Below are 21,316 nucleotides of genomic sequence, written 5' to 3'. Positions count from 1 at the left end.
ACTGCACTTCTTTTCTCTTCTTTTCATTGTTATTATTATTAATTCCTGATAGGAAAAACACGGGCTTTTTTTTTCTCTCTCTCTCACTTGAAGCCTGATTTTTATCCTATTACTTAATTTATTTATTTTTCTGCAGGGTTAAGAAAAAAAGGGTTGATTTAGCAGTTTAGCATGTTCAGGTCTCACAATGAACGCTGTCGGGGAGGCGCTGATTACCCAACTCCATTTATCAAAGTGTCACTTTTCTGACAGGCGCTAATAAATATACTGCCAGAGACCCTCGCACCTGGCAGCCGTGGCACACTGCAACACGCCACTAACCCAATTTGCTAATTGCTGCTTTCCCCATTAATTTTAGTCCTGTCTTGTTTGGTGTTGACATGGAGGGAAAAGAAATAGGCTGTTAAAAAAAAAAAAGAGAGAGAGAAAGAGAGAAAGTAAAAGAAAGTATCTTTTTTTTTTTTCAAGAATGTGTAAACATCCTTTTTTTTTTATTTTGTTTTGTTTTGTTGAGGTTTTTTTTTTTTTTTCCCAGTTAAGTGGCTGCAAACAACACGCTGAAAGTTTCAGGTAGCAAGACGCTGACACATTTACAGACTTTAAGGGCAGAGGGTGCTAATCTTTCCTATTAAAACATGAATCAATAAAAACTGTTGGCCGCTAAGGGGTAATTTTAGGGCATTTTAGGAATTCGTTTCTTGTATGTCTATTTCGCTTTGCGCATAAAGGACTAGGGGCCCCTTTTTACCAAGCTGCGGCAAAAAAAGGGGCCTGTGCTGGCCATGTCAGCGCGTATTTTTCACGTGCGCCGAGGCCCGCTTTTACCGCAACGGATAAAAGGGAAGTCTCTCTTTCCTGCAGGAAATGGCCGTGCGGCAAGTAAAGTACTTAACCAACAAACAGTGGATCCAAAAAAGTCCTCTCAGAAATGGCGTTTTCCTAAACCAGGTCTTTATTTTGAATCAATAAAAAAAAACAATAAAAACCTGGTTTAGGAAAACGCCATTTGTGAGAGGACGTTTTAGGATCCACTGTTTGTTGGTTTTGACTTTCGTTTCTCCTGTGGAGAGATCACCTTCTGTAGGTTTTGGCAACTAAAGTACTTGCCATGCGGCCAATTTTTTTTTGGGGGGGGGGGGCGGACCCTTACCGCCACTCACAGCACACAGCACTGTCCAATTACCGCCAATTACCACTAGGGGTGGGAAGTACCACCGGGCTGCTGCGGTAGCCCGCGGTACTTCCTGTTTAGCAAGCGGTAAGCCCGCATTGGGTTTACTGCTGCTTAGTAAAAGGGACCGTAAATTCTATGTGGGGTCTTTAACTAAAGCTAAAGTACATAAGTATTGCCATACTGGGAAAGACCGAAGGTCCATCGAGCCCAGCATCCTGTTTCCAACAGTGGCCAATCCAAGTCACAAATACCTGGCAAGATCCCAAAAAAGTACAAAACATTTTATACTGCTTATCCCAGAAATAGTGGATTTCCCCAAGTCCATTTAATAACGGTCTATGGGCTTTTCCTTTAGGAAGCCGTCCAAACCTTTTTTAAACTCCGCTAAGCTAACCGCCTTTACCACATTCTCTGGCAACGAATTCCAGAGGTTAAATTACACGTTGAGTGAAGAAAAATTTTCTCCGATTTGTTTTAAATTTACTACATTGTAACTTCACCTTGAGTTATCTGTGGCAGGGCCCATTTTATTCTTATGGGCCCTGCTGCAGATAAATCGAACTAAGCTTTAGTAAAAGACCCCCCAATATGAGGCCAAAAAACTCAGCGCTGTCAAAAGCGCTAGTCTAGAAGCCGCAATTCAAATTAGGCGAGGTTTATAGATTAGCGCTTATGCCATTGTTATTCGTTAACAATGCACGTAAACGCTAGGAATGCCCTGTTCCACCTATGAGCCTCCCATTTCCGTGTCCCCTTTTTTTTTTTACTGGTGCGCCAAATTTAGGTGCGGATCCCACAGCTAAATTTACACATGTGAATGCCAACTAAATTTAATTAGTGCAAATAATTGCTTGTTAAGCCAATTATTGACACTAATTACCTCGTTCAGTTAATTAAATTCTGCATGCAAATTGGGCATGCATAGAAATTTGCACGCAGTTCTTGGTGACTTTTAGAGAATTAGGGAGAAAATGCCAAATAGAAAATGAGGCCCATGTTAAAGCGTTTGCGGTGCCAAAAAAGCAGGTACTTGTACGTGATTGTAGAATAAGCAGTTGCAGGCTGGATTTTGGGCACAGCCCAACTAAAGTTGCAATTTCTAGGTGGAATTCAGTAAACCAAAGCTCATAAAAACAATGCACGACCTAACAACTTTCCAAAAACTACTGAAAACCAACCTATTCAAAAAGGTATACCACAATAATCCATCCTAAATAGTAAACAACGACACTCCACCAAAACCAGACAAAATCGATCTCGTTACACTGGACTGACTCATACACTCTGTTACCAATGAACATTAACGCAACACCACTTTATTTCGCCAGACTGAACTTCTATATTTTGATTGTCTAACTGACTGTATACTTTACTCTATCAGCTATGAACTTCAATACAACACCACTATGTATTTCTCAACCCGGAAATGGCGATCGCCATTACGGCATACTGTAAGCCACATTGAGCCAGCAAATAGGTGGGAAAATGTGAGATACAAATGCAACAAATAAATAAATAATTAAACGGTGACCAGAGTTAGCCGCCGGGAAGATCCAGACTAAGGGGGCAAGTCACAGATCCTTCCATGTTTTTGCTGATCATATTGGTGGTGGTGATGTTGTTGTTTGTATAATCATGTGTTTTATGTGCTTTTCAATATGTGTGTATTTTGGAACCCACCTAGGTTTAGGTGGGTTATAAGTTTTTAAAATAAATAAATAAATGTATTTATTTTGCAACATTTGTATCCCGCATTTTCCCACTTATTAGCAGGCTCAGTGTGGCTTACAAAATACCGTAATGGTGAACACCAAATTAGTAACAAGCATGGCTATGGGCAGGTCAAGGGTGTATCTAGCATTTATGTTCACAGGTTATAGATTACTAACTACTACTGAAAAAGGTGCGAGCAAAAAATCTAAATAATAACTGACAGCAGTTAGGCCTAAACTTCCGGAAATCACTAAAAACTAACCTGTTCAAAAAGGCATACCCCACCGATCCAACTTAAATGCCTGATCCCTGCAACACAACAAAACTAAAGAACGTAATGGACATAACACAACTCATCCGTTGTACGATTCCCTAGTGTGGCTGGGCCACATGAACTTTATCTTACCACAACATCACTTTGTATTTGTTCTCTCCGGAGTCTGCTAACGCCTCTCCGGTACTATGTAAGCCACACTGAGCCTACAAATAGGTGGGAAATTGTGGGATACAAATGTAACAAATAAATAAACGGCATTGATATTCAAAAGGGTTTAACTGGGCAGGAGATGTTCCTGCCCAGTTAAGCCCCGCTGAGTGAGCCAGCACCCAATATCCAGAGGCCCTAACTGGTTATCTCCGCTAACTGGCCATCACCTTGGTTAGGGGCAGGCCGGGGACGGAGATAGGCTGGAACATGAATTTAGAAGATTAGCAGTGATTTTCGGTCTGGTAACCAGCTATCTAACCACATAAATTTAGGACAGCAAAACAGTTGCCATAACTTTTATCTGAGAAGTTGACCAGGCACCAGTCTGAATATCAGCCATTGTCTGGTTAACTTCCAGGTCAAAGTTATACCTGGATATTCAGGGCTAGGAGCCATCCATGCCCCAGCATTGAAAATCCTAGGTTAGGTCAGCCTGTGGCCAGAAGCAGACAGCAGACTTGAGTATTGACCGCCAAGCATTTACACTAGCCATTGCGCTATTGTAAAGCTAAGCACAAAAATACAGACTTATGCTACTTTTCTATTATAGCAATTATGCGTGGAATTGTCAATATAGAATTCACACAGCATGCAGCAAATCAGCACCTAGTTATCATGAACCTTACCTCCGAAATATTGCAAGCAGGCCTTTTATTACTCCCAGTGACTCCATCCCTCTGGTACTCCATCCTCCTTCCCAGGCTGGATCCCTTTACCTTGGTCTCCTTGCTTAGAGCACTTTCCAAAGAGGTCAGGCTCCTGTGCCTCAGTTCAGTGGCCTCTCCCCCTTCAGGAGATTTTGCAATCCCATTTCTGATACCACGTGTCAAGCTCCGCCCACCTGTTGGTGGGGGCTAAGAGACAAGGTGGACTCTTCTATACCCTCTCAACATGAGTTTTCTGTCACCTACAGGAACAGACGTTCCCTCTTCCATAGCTAAACAGTCATGCCCTTGACTATATTTGGTGACTTTCACTTAACTTTCAAGGTCATTCTCTGGGAAGGCTACTCAGCTAGGCCCTGGGCCGTGCCTGGCCCTTTTAACCTCCTCTGTATTTAACACAGGGTCCAGCAATGTCTAAGCAAGAATCCCATGTGTACAAACAAAAGTGTCCATGGACATTTCCTTTTACTCAAAATTGCTTATAATGGAATAGCAAAGCAAATGCCTTTTTTTTAGGTCAGAGCAAGTCCTGGCCTACCCACCAGCTACCACCCACATATCTTCGGCTGCAACTACATTCACCCGCTGACAGGTAATAATTTCTCACTGTCTTATTCAAGACCAGTTTCAAATGAAGGCACTGAGAATAACAAAGGAAGGATGGGTTGGTACATTGCAACACAAAATGCAGACCCCAGTCTCTGGCTCAGCTCTCTTCAGTTCAGTCTCCCATCAAAAAGACTCTGCTCTGCTCCAGCTCTTCCTGTTTTTATAGGGCAGTGGACACCTCTCCTAAACCCCAAACTGGAACTAGATTAGCGAGGGATAATCCTATTGGAGGAGGTAAAGGGCTTGTCTCTAGGGTTCCAGTACTTTCCATTTTTTTCTGCCTTTCCTCACAGAGATTGACTTTGTGTTTCATGGTGCCAGCCTGTTATGCAACTCCCTGTTGGGGCTGGAGCTGATTCTTGGATTCTGGTCCCCATCTTCGCCCTTTTCCCATACCCCTGGGTTTCTTGAACTGATGGAATGTCAACGCCATCACATATTGAAAAGTAGATTACGGAGCTGCCAATTTCCCTAATACCAGGAGTGAGATTCTACTCCAGGTCCTGAATTTCTGACAACCACATCTTTGATGCATTATGGGTCTTGCAGGACTGATTCCTGCGGGTAGGGATCGGGGACCACAAATGTTCGCTGTTTGAGGATATAAGTTCAAAACCAGGGCTGTCCAGAAAAATCTTGCTCCTGGGTAAAGTGGCAGCAGAGAAATTACGAGAGCAAAGGGCAGTGCCGGTCCTAGGGTCTCTAGTGCCCCCCTGCAGACTATGAGTTGGTGCCCGCACTCCCCCCCCCCAGCACCTCCTTTCTCTCTTCTCCCACCCTGCCTCTGTCCAGCGATTCTCCTTCGCCCCCATCCCCCGCCATACCGCACCGCCCTTGGTGCTTTAAATCTTTAATTTACCTCCATTCCAGCAGCCGCGTCATTTGAAAGCCCTGCCCCGTCTCTAGCCTTCCCTCCCTTCGAGAGTTCATTCCCTCAGAGTCCCGCCCTCCAGGAAATGACCAGAAGGCGAGACTGCGGAACGAACTCATGAAGGGAGGGAAGGCTAGAGACGGGGCAGGGCTTTCAAATGACGCGGCTGCTGGAACTGAGGTAAATGAAAGATTTAAAGCACCAAGGGCAGCGCGGTATGGCGCCGCAGCGGCGCCCTTGAAGGCAGGCGCCCCCCTGCGGTGCTTACCCCGCTTACTGGGTTTGACCAGCCCTGGCAAAGGGCAGTCCAGAAGCAACGACCTGGACATCCAGACACAATAAAATCACGTGCATGATTCTCCGCTCAGAAATCAATGCGTGCTGAGCTAGGCTGGAGTTCTTGTGAGTCAAGGGTGAGGAGAAGGAGGGGAAGGAGAGAGACTGAAACATCTGTTCTTCTTTCAAAGCCTCAGCTCGTAGGAGGGATAGTCTCCCAGTCCGAGCTCTCTTTGGAAGGTTATTGGGTCCTTAAAATAAATCCTGCTGCAAAGCACAGGACTCTTTCGCATCCTTGTGTTAAGCCCCTTTTGTGCAAAGCTCAGAGCTGTTAATTAAAGAATGGTGATTAATGATCAAACTCTAACTGGATCCTATCTGAGCCTTGGCTGAGATGGTGAAAAAGACCTGTACTGCTTAGGGCCTTCCTACTAGGAAGCAGTTATTTATAATTGAGTCCATTTGGCTTGTTTTGAAAATCTATGAGGAAAAATGAAACATTTGAAAGAGTGAAAAGATCAAATGTTCTTCATAAGATACCACATACTCGTGGCCTCAATAAATTATTTTTAACTTTATTTTTATTTGAGCTTTCGACATTTTTCTTTTACACATTTGTAACACAGTTACCCCTGGATTCTATACAGCGCGACCGATATTGCGTGCACAAATCCAGTCATTTATTTTGGATTTGTGCGTGCAATTTAATTACTTAACAAGCCATTCAGTGTCAATAATTGCCACTTATCAAGCAATTATTGATGCTAATTGGCATTAATTAGAATTTATGTGCACAACATGCTGTATTCTGTAAAGTGGTGTGCGTAAATTCTTATGCGTGCTACCAAAAAAGGGGCATGGCCATGGATATGGAATGGGCGGGCCGTAGGCGTTCCAAAAATCTACGTGCAGGGTTATAGAATACAGTCAGAACAAAGTAAACTAGAGGTTATCCCAATGACAAACCAACGTAGGAAGTGTTGCATAGGAAACTTTATTGAAGGCACCAGACACTTGACCCGACATGGGCCATGTTTCGGTGGACACAAATCGCCTACCTCAGGGGTCACCAAAGTTCTTTGTAAGCCAAGATTGCTCTTATGGCTGATTACAAAAAAAGATGAGTAAACACAGCAACAAATTCAGAGCAATGGGTGCCAACGGAACGCAGAACAGAAACTCAACCTCAATTTCATGAAAGAATACGCCTGCTCCGTGCCTAACTTAGGTGCCGGTAATTACACCAAGTTTTATTTGGTGCAAATGGATGTGCCCAGGTGCGTATCCAGATCTCGATAGGAAGGGGAGGCCAGAGCCCAAAGTAGGGGGGGGCACATTTTGGCCCACCTTCCCACCGCCGCTTTAGCATCCCCTTCTGCCGCTCCCCCCCCCCCCCCCCCCCCCCGCCACTTCGAAGGTACCTTGGCTGGCAGGGGTCCCCAACCCTCACCAGCTGAAGCGTTTGTCCCGTGTTGGTGTTGCATGACATGTCCTGTTTTCAGTCGCGCAGGACAGGCAATGCAACACCAGCGTGGGACAAACGCTTCAGCTGTCAGTGGTTGGGGACCCACACCTGCCAAACCGGGGGCCCCAAAGCCAATTTGAGGGGCCCAGGCCCCCATGGCCCCCTGTAGATTAGGCCCAGGCATGGCTGCTAAGCATATTCTATAAACACGCTAGATGTAATTCTATAAACTATGCCTAAATCTAGGCGCGATTTACAGAATATGCCTAGGCAGAAATATTTTCGGCTCCGATTTTTCATATCCAGTCCTTATTGCATTCATACAATTTTTCTTACATATCTGCACATTTTTCTTTTCTAATAACTGCAGAGCTGATTTACACTTATTTTTGAACTTCTATTTTGTGCAGGTGTTATACTCTTTAGTTGCTGTGTATTAACCCTCTTGCAAGTAAAAAAAAAATAAAATTATTTGAGAAAACATAATTTTGGAGGTCTTCTCCACCTAAAGAAAAACCTTCCCTGGAGAAAGGAGGTAGGAGTAGAAGAGAAACCCCAACACACACATACTGAAGATCAACACAAATACATGTTTGAAAATGTCACATTTGGTGCCCAAGCCGAAACTGGCTATTTTGGGGATGTTCTGAGAACAGATATTCAGCATTTAATCAGCTAAGATAACCACTTAAGTAGGATTGCATACAACGCTATCTTTATGCGGTTCTTCTTAGCCAATTAAGTGCCGAATATTGCACTTAGGTGGTCTTTTCCTAAGGTGCATTAGAATTTTTAGCTCATGCTAAAAACGCTAGCGCACCTTAGTATATTCATTGCCAGAGCCCAGACATGGTTCAGCATTGAGTATCCATGCCCAAGATCACAAGGAGAATCAGTGGGATTTGAACGCTGGCTTCCCTGGTTCTCAGCCTCTGTTCTAACCATTAGACTACTTTAATATTAAAATTGTATTGCTTTTGACGTTTCCTACTATTATAGGTCTAAGATAAGTACATAAGTACATAAGTAGTGCCATACTGGGAAAGACCAAAGGTCCATCTAGCCCAGCATCCTGTCACCGACAGTGGCCAATCCAGGTCAAGGGCACCTGGCACGCTCCCCAAACGTAAAAACATTCCAGACAAGTTATACCTAAAAATGCGGAATTTTTCCAAGTCCATTTAATAGCGGTCTATGGACTTGTCCTTTAGGAATCTATCTAACCCCTTTTTAAACTCCGTCAAGCTAACCGCCCGTACCACGTTCTCCGGTAACGAATTCCAGAGTCTAATTACACGTTGGGTGAAGAAAAATTTTCTCCGATTCGTTTTAAATTTACCACACTGTAGCTTCAACTCATGCCCTCTAGTCCTAGTATTTTTGGATAGCGTGAACAGTCGCTTCACATCCACCCGATCCATTCCACTCATTATTTTATACACTTCTATCATATCTCCCCTTTGCACAGTGAAGATTTGGAATTGTTTACCATTAAATGTTCATCTTGCTTCTATCTATATTATTTTCGGAAGTTATTGAAACATTATCTGTTGAAGACATTTTATGACGTTGTAGAATGATCATTCTTGGGGGTTTCTTTTTATGTATCTGCAATGTGTGTTATCCACCTTGAACCTACTATGGTGGGGATAAGGTGGGCTAGAAGTATTTTAGTACCATATAGTATAGTATATATTGATACTCATCCACAAGCCATATATTTCAATGTTACATATCATAGGTCTCCTGGCAAGTTTAAGAGTAAGTGCTTTCGAATAACCCACCATGGAATCTCCAAACAATTTAAAAGATATTATTATTATTAGCATTTGTATAGCACTACCAGACGCACGCAGACGCACGTAGCGCTGAACACCTGATACAAAGAGATAGTCCCTGCTTAAAAGAGCAGATAGATAGATGAACACTCCTTTGAAAGATTACAATACTGTTCACTTGGGTCAACCCCTGGAATCTCATAGAGACAGGATCACCCATTGGCCTACAAAACAACATAGCCAAGGGTCTATGCACAAAATATCAACAAATCACAGCACAATGAACCACTAAGAGACACTGATTTTAAAAGTAAGATATTTCTCAGTAAGAACTAGGTCACAAATCCTATACTGTAATCAACTCTTTCCAAAATGGGAATAATTAGTCCCTTTAATTGAACTTTTCTTGTTGCTAGATGTGAGAACAGCACCCGGCAGCACCTGGTTGGAAGCCTCTGTCTGCTTATCCAGCAAATAGAAAGCCTACGGATTTAATGACCTGATCTACCCCCTTGTGTCCCATGGTTGCTTGATATGAATCCGATTCAGAAGGATGGCTAGAACTGCCAACCTTTGCTCCTGCCTTATTGTGTGGCGAAAGGAATCTTTATTGAGGAAACACAGAGAACTGTTATACCTGAGCTGCCAGTTGTCGAAGCTTTTCAGATAGATCTCTCTGTTGGGAGAAAACATTGCGTTGGCAAGACTGGGTTGGCTCACTGGCACAAATGTGGCCATTACCTGCTACCAAAATCCTAATTTTGAAAGTAGACGTGGAGGGGTATTTTCGAAAGGGACGTCCAAATTGCGATTTGGATGTCCTTGCAAAACGGCAAAATCTAGGGGCGGGAAAACCCGTATTTTCGAAACAAGATGGACGTCCATCTTTCGTTTCGAAAATACCGTCAAGGATGTCCAAATCCTTAAATTTCGCTGTCCCTAGATTTGGACGTCCCTAGACATGGTCGTTTCTGATTTTCGGAGATTTTCAAAACCAAAGACGTCCATGTCAGAAACGACCAAATGCAAGCCATTTGGTCGTGGGAGGAGCCAGCATTTGTAGTGCACTGGTCCCCCTCACATGCCAGGACACCAACTGGGCATCCTAGGGGGCACTGCAGTGGACTTCATAAATTGCTCCCAGGTATATAGCTCCCTTACCTTGTGTGCTGAACCCCCCCCCCCCCCAAAAAAAAAAAACCACTACCCCCAACTGTACACCACTACCATAGCCCTTACGGGTGAAGGGGGCACCTAGATGTGGGTTTCTGATGGGTTTTGGAGGGCTCGCTGTTTCCTCCACAAAAGTAACAGGTAGGGGGGATGGGGCTGGGTCCGCCTGTCTGAAATGCACTGCACCCACTAAAACTGCTCCAGGGACCTGCATACTGCTGTCACGGACCTGAGTATGACATCTGAGGCTGGCATAAAGACTGGCACTACATATTTTTAAAGATGTTTTTGAGGGTGGGAGGGGGTTAGTGACCACTGGGGGAGTAACAGGAGGTCATCCCCGATTCTCTCCGGTGGTCACCTGGTCACTTCGGGCACCTTTTTGTGCTTTAGTTGTAAGAAAAACAGGTCCGGGTGAAAACGTCCAAGTGTTCGTCCCGCCTTCGCTACGCCTCTGACACGCCCCTTTGAACTTTGGCCATCCTTGTGACGGAGTGTCCTAAATCGGGTTTCGATTATACCGATTTGGATGTCCCTGGGAGAAGGACATCCATCTTCCAATTTATGTCGAAAGATGGACGTCCTTCTCTTTCGAAAATGAGCCCAAATGTAGTTGAAGGTGTAATGAGACTTAACATGCCTGCTCTACTGAGTGTTCTAAGTATGTTTACCTATAAGGAAATTCTTCTGTCACTATGGTTTGGGTGGTTATTTCTATATTCTAACTCACATTGGACTACATATTGTTAAGGGGCTTAACCTTACGCATATGTAACCTCTTTCTGCCTCTAGATCACACAGGGAGACACATTAGGGAGCTGTAAATCCATCTCTACCCCTCCTCCCCAAAATTCATTTAATTTCATCTCCTTTTCTTTGAGAAACAACAAAAAGAAAATGCCACCCACATTTAGAATTGAAACTTCCTTTCTCTGTGTCTCCCCACCCCCCACCCAAACCCCACTTAGCCTATCCTTGGGGTCACCATAGTTGGAGCAGCAGTGATATCCCCTCGCTCCTGTCCTACCAGGATACAAGGTCTCCTCTCTCATTTTCTTTTACTCTTATTTTTAATATACCTTTGTGCTCCAGTCCCTTTCCAGCCCTCGGTAAGAGAAATGTTTTCAGTTTTGACATCCTGAGAAACTCTTGCCTATTCAGAGTCATTCTGCTAAGTCACGATCACAGATACTTCTAAAGTTTCCAGGCACCTCTAAAGAGTAGGTGTGGATCGTTGGTGGGGGTAGTTTTAAAACTGCATGCATGAAAAGAGTTAGCATTAAAATTGCCCACTGCCATGATGAGCACCCATGTCAGTTCTCCGAGTGCCAACTTGCTACTTGTATTGTTAATTTACATGCCTGCAGGAAGACACTGCCACCCTTCTCCTCACTTAATCACAAGTGTCCCAGGACCTTTCTGATCGGCCATGCCTCACCAGGCAGCAAGGTAGATACCGTGTTTCCCCGAAAATAAGACACTGTCTTATATTAACTTTTGTCCCCAAAAATGCGCTAGGTCTTATTTTCAGGGGCTGTCTTATTTTTCGGGGAAACATCGGGGTTGGCCCACTCGCTCTCCGTCACTCCTGGAACTAACCTTAAACGCCTCCTTTCACCTTCGCAGCAAGCAGCAGCAGGGCAGGCCACTCCTTCCTTCTGTGTCCCGCCCTCGCCTGACGTAACGTCCGCGAGGGTGGGGCACGGAAGGAGGTCTGCCCTGCTGCTGCTTGCTGCGAAGGTGAAAGGAGGCGTTTAAGGTTAGTTCCGGGAGCGACGGAGGGTGGGTGGAGGGGGGCCCGGTGACCTCAGGTGGGGAGGGAGGCCCGGGGGCGGCCTTGTCCGGCTCTCGGCGGCCCTGCTTTCAAACAAAAATTTGCTAGGTCTTACTTTCGGGGGAGGCCTTATATCTACCAATTCAGGAAAACCTCTACTAGGTCTTATTTTTGGGGGATGACTTACTTTCGGGGAAACAGGGTAGGAACTGCAGTTATATGCAGTGTCTCTAATCATTGCATTCCAATGGGGTCACCCATGGCTCACAAGAGAAATCTTGGTGGCCCCCTGCCCTTTCCCTTTGTTCCTCAGCAGGACCAGACATCACAGTAAGCTTGCACACGTGTGTCACCATGAGTGTCACCCATACTAAGGCAGCAGCTCTGAATTGGTGAGGTATTTTTTTATTGTGTTTATGGGAATCACAGATATGTTCTCCACATGGACGTTTCTGTCTGCCAAGCAACCAGCCATCCCTGGTGAGTCAGTCTTTTGTTCCATGTCTGTCCCATCCAGGCTATCTCCACTTCATTGAGGTGACAATCACTTTACAAGCCAGAAGGATGTTTCCCTATCATGGTAGCCTCAAAGCATAGGCAAATGTAACATGTGCCTAGTGCCCAGTTATTTTGGGAGTGCCCTCTTGGGTGTGTTAATTCCATGGGAAACAAGATAGAAATTTGTCATGATAAGGCAGAAAGAAGAGTTAGAAGGCACAGGGAGCTACCACTGCCCACAGAGGTTACTCTATCATCCCAAACCCCAGTGCATTGTCCCTCGCTTGCAGAACTGAAAACGTAGCCAATTCCAGGAGGGAAACTTTAGGACAGTCCAAGAATTCTGATAACTCTATATGGATGCATTATGAAATATGCAGCACTGGTTTTAATTGGCAGCATCTAGGACAGCAAACGTCAGACTTCTTAGGGATGTTAGGGTTGGTGGTTGGGAGGCGGGGATAGTGCTGGGCAGACTTATATGGTCTGTGCCAGAGCCGGTGGTGGGAGGCGGGACTGGTGGTTGGGAGGAGGGGATAGTGCTGAGCAGACTTATATGGTCTGTGCCAGAGCCGGTGGTGGGAGGCAGAGATAGTGCTGGGCAGACTTATACGGTCTGTGCCAGAGCCAGTGGTGGGAGGCGGGACTGGTGGTTGGGAGGAGGGGATAGTGCTGGGCAGACTTATACGGTCTGTGCCAGAGCCAGTGGTGGGAGGCGGGACTGGTGGTTGGGAGGAGGGGATAGTGCTGGGCAGACTTATATGGTCTGTGCCAGAGCCAGTGGTGGGAGGCGGGACTGGTGGTTGGGAGGAGGGGATAGTGCTGGGCAGACTTATATGGTCTGTGCCAGAGCCGGTGGTGGGAGGCAGGGATAGTGCTGGGCAGACTTATACGGTCTGTGCCAGAGCCGGTGGTGGGAGGCAGGGATAGTGCTGGGCAGACTTATACGGTCTGTGCCAGAGCCAGTGGTGGGAGGCGGGACTGGTGGTTGGGAGGAGGGGATAGTGCTGGGCAGACTTATATGGTCTGTGCCAGAGCCGGTGGTGGGAGGCAGGGATAGTGCTGGGCAGACTTATACGGTCTGTGCCAGAGCCAGTGGTGGGAGGCGGGACTGGTGGTTGGGAGGAGGGGATAGTGCTGGGCAGACTTATATGGTCTGTGCCAGAGCCAGTGGTGGGAGGCGGGACTGGTGGTTGGGAGGAGGGGATAGTGCTGGGCAGACTTATATGGTCTGTGCCAGAGCCGGTGGTGGGAGGCAGGGATAGTGCTGGGCAGACTTATACGGTCTGTGCCAGAGCCAGTGGTGGGAGGCGGGGATAGTGCTGGGCAGACTTATACGGTCTGTGCCAGAGCCAGTGGTGGGAGGCGGGACTGGTGGTTGGGAGGCGGCGATAGTGCTGGGCAGACTTATACAGTCTGTGCCCTGAAGAGCACAGGTACAAATCAAAGTAGGGTATACACAAAAAGTAGCACATATGAGTTGTCTTGTTGGGCGGACTGGATGGACCGTGCAGGTCTTTTTCTGCCGTCATCTACTATGTTACTATGTTACTGTGTTAGGGATGTTAATTCAAAACCATTTCTCCTCTTTACTATCTGTAAGCATTGCAGAGCCTTCTTTGCCACTGATTGGACTCCAATGTCCAACGTCAACCTGAGACCTGACTCTTAACTTCTAATTTAACCCCCCCCCCCTTTTTTTCACAGCCATGCTAGCGGCAGCTACTAGTGCAGCTTTGTAAAGGGGGAGGAGTTAATCTGGAGGCAGTTACAACTTCAAGGGCAACAGCTCTGAAGATGAAGTAACTAAGCCAACCCACAGGTAGACTTTTCTTCCCTAAACTGATTTGTAACCCATGTCCCCACATCCACTATTTAGCAGTGTGTTTTTTCTAATGAAAAAGGTGCCAGTACTCAAATGTCAGGCCACCCTTCAGGGATGGGGTGATCACTGAGAGGCCCCACCCCTCAATAACCAGGCCCCTGCAACAAGTCACAGAATCTATGACAAGGCAGAATTGGCATGTAGAGCCTGAAATCTTTCATTAAAACTCAGGGGCCATGGGTCAATTTTAGCAGACAACGGAAAAGTACATAAGTACATAAGTAATGCCACACTGGGTCTTAAGGGTCCATCGAGCCCAGCATCCTGTCCACGACAGCGGCCAATCCAGGCCAAGGGCAATTGGCGAGCTTCCCAAACGTACAAACATTCTACACATGTTATTCCCAGAATTGTGAATTTTTCCCAAGTCCAATTAGTAGTGGTTTATGGACTTGTCCTTTAGGAAACCGTCTAGCCCCTTTTTAAACTCTGCTAAGCTAACCGCCTTCACCACGTTCTCCAGCAACGAATTCCAGAGTTTAATTATGCGTTGGGTGAAGAAAACTTTTCTCCGATTTGTTTTAAATTTACTACACTGTAGTTTCATCGCATGCCCCCTAGTCCTAGTATTTTTGGAAAGCGTGAACAGAAGGTACCGGTACTCAGTACCCCCAAGTACTCCCTCAAAAAAAGCCCTGCTTTTTTAATCATTTCCATACAGCTAACCACTCAATCATTCAATGAATTTATAGTTCTTCTCCCAGGTTACGACAATTTGCAAATCTGCATAAATATAATTTTTTACTCCCAGCCTACGTATCACAGCTCCCGAATGCTGAATATGCTCATTAAAAGAAATCCAAGGCAGCAACAACTAATTAAAAGAGGATGTGATAAGTTGTGTGTACTAAAGGGACCGTCCTGACGCAGATTACGAAACATGACTCTTGTCGGAGGTTCATACCTCCTAAAAGCACTAAAGATGTTACTTAAGCTCAATGTGTTTATTACTGACAACTTCAGATACTAGAGATATTTCCGCACGATTTCGGAAATATGAGGAAGATTCACTTTTGACACATACAGATGCATTTGTCATCCGATCCCTCTGATGGTCCATAAAACAAGTTTTACTCGGAGCTGTAGTTTTTTCTTGTTTTGAATATGCACAGGGCTTTTTTTGAGGGGGTACTTGGGGGTACTGAGTACCGGCACCTTTTCCATTGTCTGCTAAAATTGACCCATGGCCCCCAAGTTTTAATGAAAGATTTCAGGCTCTACACACCAATTCTGCCTTGTCATAGATTCTGTGACTGGTTGCAGGGGGCCTGGCTATTGTGGGGTGGGTTCCTCGGTGATCACCCCACCCCTGAAGGGTGGCCAGGCATTTGAGTACCGGCACCTTTTTTGCTAGAAAAAACGCACTGAATATACATATTAAACAACTCAAGGGCCTTAAACTCCCAACACACACACTTAGATTATCGACTTGAGAGCCTTCTAATAGACTTCGTATGAAAACTGAATTATATAACAATTCAAAAGCAGGCATAACATGGCTGATTGATCTGAACCATTTTGGAGGACTAGGATGGGGAGAGTTTAATTACTCTTACACTAATCATTGACTGTTTTATTTTACTCTATTGTAATTTATATAGAATACGAGACTGGATGTATGTGACTATAAATGTCAAATGACATTAAACAATATCATTTAACTCTTATACTAAATGTTAAAAGATATTCATCTGTAATCAATTGTTTATTCCTGTGAGTAAGCACCACAGAATTTAGGTACTTTTGGGATCCTGCAAGTTCTCCTCTCCTTCCTCTCCAGCATATCTATTTTTTCGGGCTACTTTCCTTGTCCTTTCTGTTTCCTCCCACTACCTCTTTCTTATAACAATGCACGACCACTTGAACTTCAGGAAATCACTAAAAACCAACCTCTTCAAAACAGCCTACCCCAATGGCCCCACGTAAACCTCTTCACTCAGCAACACAGCATGACTATAATCGTACTGGACAACACGCAATCTTTATCCCTTGCAACCCTCTACTTATAATTCATATGATCACTATACAACCTTGTATCTGTTATCAACTGACTGGGCAAACGCCTTGACGGTACTATGTAAGCCACATTGAGCCTGCAAATAGGTGGGAAAATGTGGGGTACAAATGCAATAAATAAATAAATAAATAAATATTCACACTTCATTTCCCTTCATCCCATTGCTCAGTATCTCTTACCTCCCCTATAACTCATGAGCCCTAGACCACCCACAGACCTGCTTCTCAGCTGTCCTCCATTATTTACCTCAACTCTCAGGTCTCCCAGAATTCAGCCTTAACGCTTATATTTCCTCAGAATTGGAGTGAAGGAGTGGCCTAATAGTTAGTGCAGTGGGTGGGCTGAGATCCTGGGGAACTAGGTTTGATTCCCACCGCGGCTCCTTCTGACCCTGGGCAAGTCACTTAACCCTCCATTGCCCCAAGTATTAAAAAAACACCTTAGATTGTGATCCTACTAGGGACAGAGAAAGAACCTGCATATAAGACTAGATTCTATGTATCATGCCTAAAAAATCAGCGCCAAAATGAAATACGCCTAAATTTAGGCGAACTTTATAGGATAAACCTAAATTTCTGGACCGAGCGCCCGCCCGCATGACTAAATTTAGTCACGGGCAGTTTCGCCAAGTAAAACTTGGTGTAAATGGCGACGCCTAAATTACACGTGGACCAGGTATATTCTATAACCACGCACATAGATTTTAGAAATGCTTATGACCCGCCCATTCCACAACCATGGCCACGCTCCCTTTTCAACTATGCGACTTGGAATTTACACACATCACGTTACAGAATACGTTTAGACAGTTCTGCATGTATCACAGGGCTCTTTGGACGCCTAGAAAGAGTAAATTGTCTAGGTCCTCTGAGAGTGATTTGTGTTGGTCATGTAAAAACAAAACAGGAACTCTTGTACATCTACTGTTGCAATGTCCTCATCTTGTAATATTTTGGTCCGATGTCTGGGGAAGATTGAAAGAGATTTTTGGCTTCCACGAATCTTTTTCACCCAAATATATAATATGGAAATCTGTTTGCATCTCATTTCTCATTTCAGAATATAAGTTACTGTTTGACTTCTTGGTCTCAGTTGCATTGAAATTGATCATCTCGCACTGGAAAGACAATTCCCAAGTGAATGTGGTGCTTTGGTGGAACTGGATTTTACTATATAAAAAGTACGAGCAGTCGGCCGTAAATTCTATTCCAGGACATAAAACTGGTCTTCAAAAATGGAAATCTTTAGACCTTTTTTTCTCAACTGCGGCCCGCCATTAGGATTTAGACTCAGCTTTGTGTACTTTATTCTGTTGCACTATCTTTCTGTTTTTGATGTATTTTTTTTAAAAACCCTAATAAAAATAATAATTAAAAAAAAGACAGTTCTGCATGTAAATTCTAATTAATGCCAATTAGTGTCAATAACTGATTGTTAAATGGCAATTATCGGCACTGATTGACTTGTTAACTAATGAAGTTGTGTGTGCAAATCCACAATATGATTGGATTTCTGCTCGCAAACTAAGCCGTACTATATAGAATCCAGGAGATAATCCAGCTTATAATCGAACGAGAATAACGCCCAAGTTCCGACCTAAATCGGGAGATGGGCGTTTATCTCACAAAAACGAATAACGCGGTATAATCAAAAGCCGAATTTGGGTCGCTTTCAACTGCACTCCGTCGCGGATGCGGACAAAGTGGACGGGGGCGTGTCGAAGGCGTGTCGAAGGCGGAACTGGGGCGTGGTTATCGGGCGAACAGAGATGGGCGCCCTTCGCCGATAATGGAACAGTTTTGAGCTAGAATTTAGGACACTTTTCCTGGACCCTGTTTTTTTACGAATAAGGCCCCCAAAAGTGCCCTAAATTACCAGATGACCCCCAGAGGGAGTCGGGGATGACCTCCCCTGACTCCCACAGTGGTCACTAACCCCCTCCCACCACAACAAATGATGTTTCACAACTTTTTACTTTCACCCTCAAATGTCATACCCTCCTCCCAAGCAGCAGTATGCAGGTCCCTGGAGCAGTTGTTAGGGGGTGCAGTGGACGTCAGGCAGGTGGACCCAGGCCCATCCCCCCCCCCTACCTGTTACAATTGTGCTGCTTAATGCTATTAGTCGTCCAACCCCCCCAAACCCACTGTACCCACATGTAGGTGCCCCCCTTCACCTCTTAGGGCTATAGTAATGATGTAGACTTGTGGGCAGTGGGTTTTGAGGGGGATTTGGGGGGCTCAACACCCAAGGGAAGGGTGCTATGCACCTGGGAGCTCTTTTACCTTTTATTTGGTTTTTGTAAAAGTGCCCCCTAGGGTGCCCGGTTGGTGTCCTGCCATGTGAGGGGGACCAGTGCACTATGAATCCTGGCCCCTCCCACGAACAAATGCCTTGGATTTATTCGTTTTTGAGCTGGGCGATTTCATTTTCCATTATCGCTGAAAAGCAAAAACGCCCAGCTCACACCTTGACGAATAAAACATGGGCGTCTTTTTCTTTTAAAAAATACGATCCGCCCCGCCCCTTCACGGACCCGTTCTCGGAGATAAACGCCCATGGAGATAGGCGTTTCTGTTCCATTATGCCCCTCAATGTGTACAGCGCTGCATACATCTAGTAGCGTTATAGAAATGATAAGTAGTAGCAGTAGTAGAATTCATCCCCAGACATACTTACCTTTCAACGATTCAACCTTTGCCTCTCTCTCAGCGTCCATCTTCAAGTAGCCACTCCCATCTGAATTTTATCTCACTTCTCCGTATTCAGCTTTCTCCTCTCTTACCTCTGCCCTTGTCACCTTTCTGATCTTTTTGCCCATTTACCAATTCTCTTGCACTATTTTAAACAAACCTTCCTCCCAGTGATTTGAACCCAAATGCAGATTTTTGTAATGTCCTTGGAACTGAACGAAGCGCAAATTCTCATTCCAAGTCAAATGTATTCACGTATCCCTAGTTGCAAGCCATTAGAAACATCAAAACTCTGGAAAAGGATGCATACCCCCTGCACATCAAAGGGGTTTTTGCTGTAAGATTTAAGTAGAGGAGTGTGGTAGCCGTGTTAGTCCACTCTTAAGGTTATCAATAGAAATCAAACAAAATAAAACATGGAAAAGAAAATAAGATGATACCTTTTTTATTGGACATAACTTAATATATTTCTTGATTAGCTTTCGAAGGTTGCCCTTCTTCCTCAGATCGGAAATAAGCAAATGTGCTAGCTGACAGTGTATATAAGTGAAAACATTCAAGCATTACTATGACAGTAAAATAGATACCATTGGAGATTCTACATGGAATGTTGCTACTATTGGAGATTCTACATGGAATGTTGCTATTCCACTAGCAACATTCCATGTAGAAGGCTGCGCAGGCTTCTGTTTCTGTGAGTCTAACGTCCTGCACATATGTGCAGGACGTCAGACTCACAGAAGCAGAAGCCTGCGCGGCCACATTGGTGATCTACAAGGGCCGACTTCTACATGGAATGTTGCTAGTGGAATAGCAACATTCCATGTAGAATCTATAGAAATCAAACCAAATAAAACATGGAAAAGAAAATAAGATGATACCTTTTTTATTGGACATAACTTAATACATTTCTTGATTAGCTTTCGAAGGTTGCCCTTCTTCCTCAGATCGGAAATAAGCAAATGTGCTAGCTGACAGTGTATATAAGTGAAAACATTCAAGCATTACTATGACAGTAAAATAGATACCATTGGAGATTCTACATGGAATGTTGCTACTATTGGAGATTCTACATGGAATGTTGCTATTCCACTAGCAACATTCCATGTAGAAGGCTGCGCAGGCTTCTGTTTCTGTGAGTCTGACGTCCTGCACGTACGTGCAGGACGTCAGACTCACAGAAGCAGAAGCCTGCGCGGCCACATTGGTGATCTACAAGGGCCGACTTCTACATGGAATGTTGCTAGTGGAATAGCAACATTCCATGTAGAATCTATAGAAATCAAACAAAATAAAACATGGAAAAGAAAATAAGATGATACCTTTTTTATTGGACATAACTTAATACATTTCTTGATTAGCTTTCGAAGGTCGCCCTTCTTTGTCAGATCGGAAATAAGCAAATGTGCTAGCTGACAGTGTATATAAGTGAAAACATTCAAGCATTACTATGACAGTAAAATAGATACCATTGGAGATTCTACATGGAATGTTGCTACTATTGGAGATTCTACATGGAATGTTGCTATTCCACTAGCAACATTCCATGTAGAAGGCTGTGCAGGCTTCTGTTTCTGTGAGTCTGACGTCCTGCACATACGTGCAGGACGTCAGACTCACAGAAGCAGAAGCCTGCGCGGCCACATTGGTGATCTACAAGGGCCGACTTCTCCATGGAATGTTGCTAGTGGAATAGCAACATTCCATGTAGAATCTATAGAAATCAAACAAAATAAAACATGGAAAAGAAAATAAGATGATACCTTTTTTATTGGACATAACTTAATACATTTCTTGATTAGCTTTCGAAGGTCGCCCTTCTTTGTCAGATCGGAAATAAGCAAATGTGCTAGCTGACAGTGTATATAAGTGAAAACATTCAAACATTACTATGACAGTCTGACAGGGTGGGAGGATGGGGGTGGGTCGGAGGTATGCATGGGGACATCAAAGCATATCATTGATATTCTAACAGGGTGGGTGTGGATAGGTGAGGGGAGGGTGATCAACAGAGACATACAGCTTTATGGTTTATAATGGGCTAGGAACCCCAGATCCGTGTTAAGTCCTTTCTGTTGGGTGTTAAAATGCTGTAAGATTTAAAAGCAGTTGGTACATACAGCTTATTCCGGCTCATACGAAAGGAACATGCCTGTCACCACTTAGATCACTCTCTTCTTTTGAACCAGATGTATTCATCTTTATCCCCAAACTGGGAAGAACCTCATATTACAACAA

Source organism: Microcaecilia unicolor, chromosome 8, assembly GCF_901765095.1.
Source record: "Microcaecilia unicolor chromosome 8, aMicUni1.1, whole genome shotgun sequence".
NCBI classification, from domain to species: domain Eukaryota; kingdom Metazoa; phylum Chordata; class Amphibia; order Gymnophiona; family Siphonopidae; genus Microcaecilia; species Microcaecilia unicolor.
Note: the sequence above shows the minus strand (reverse complement) of the source record.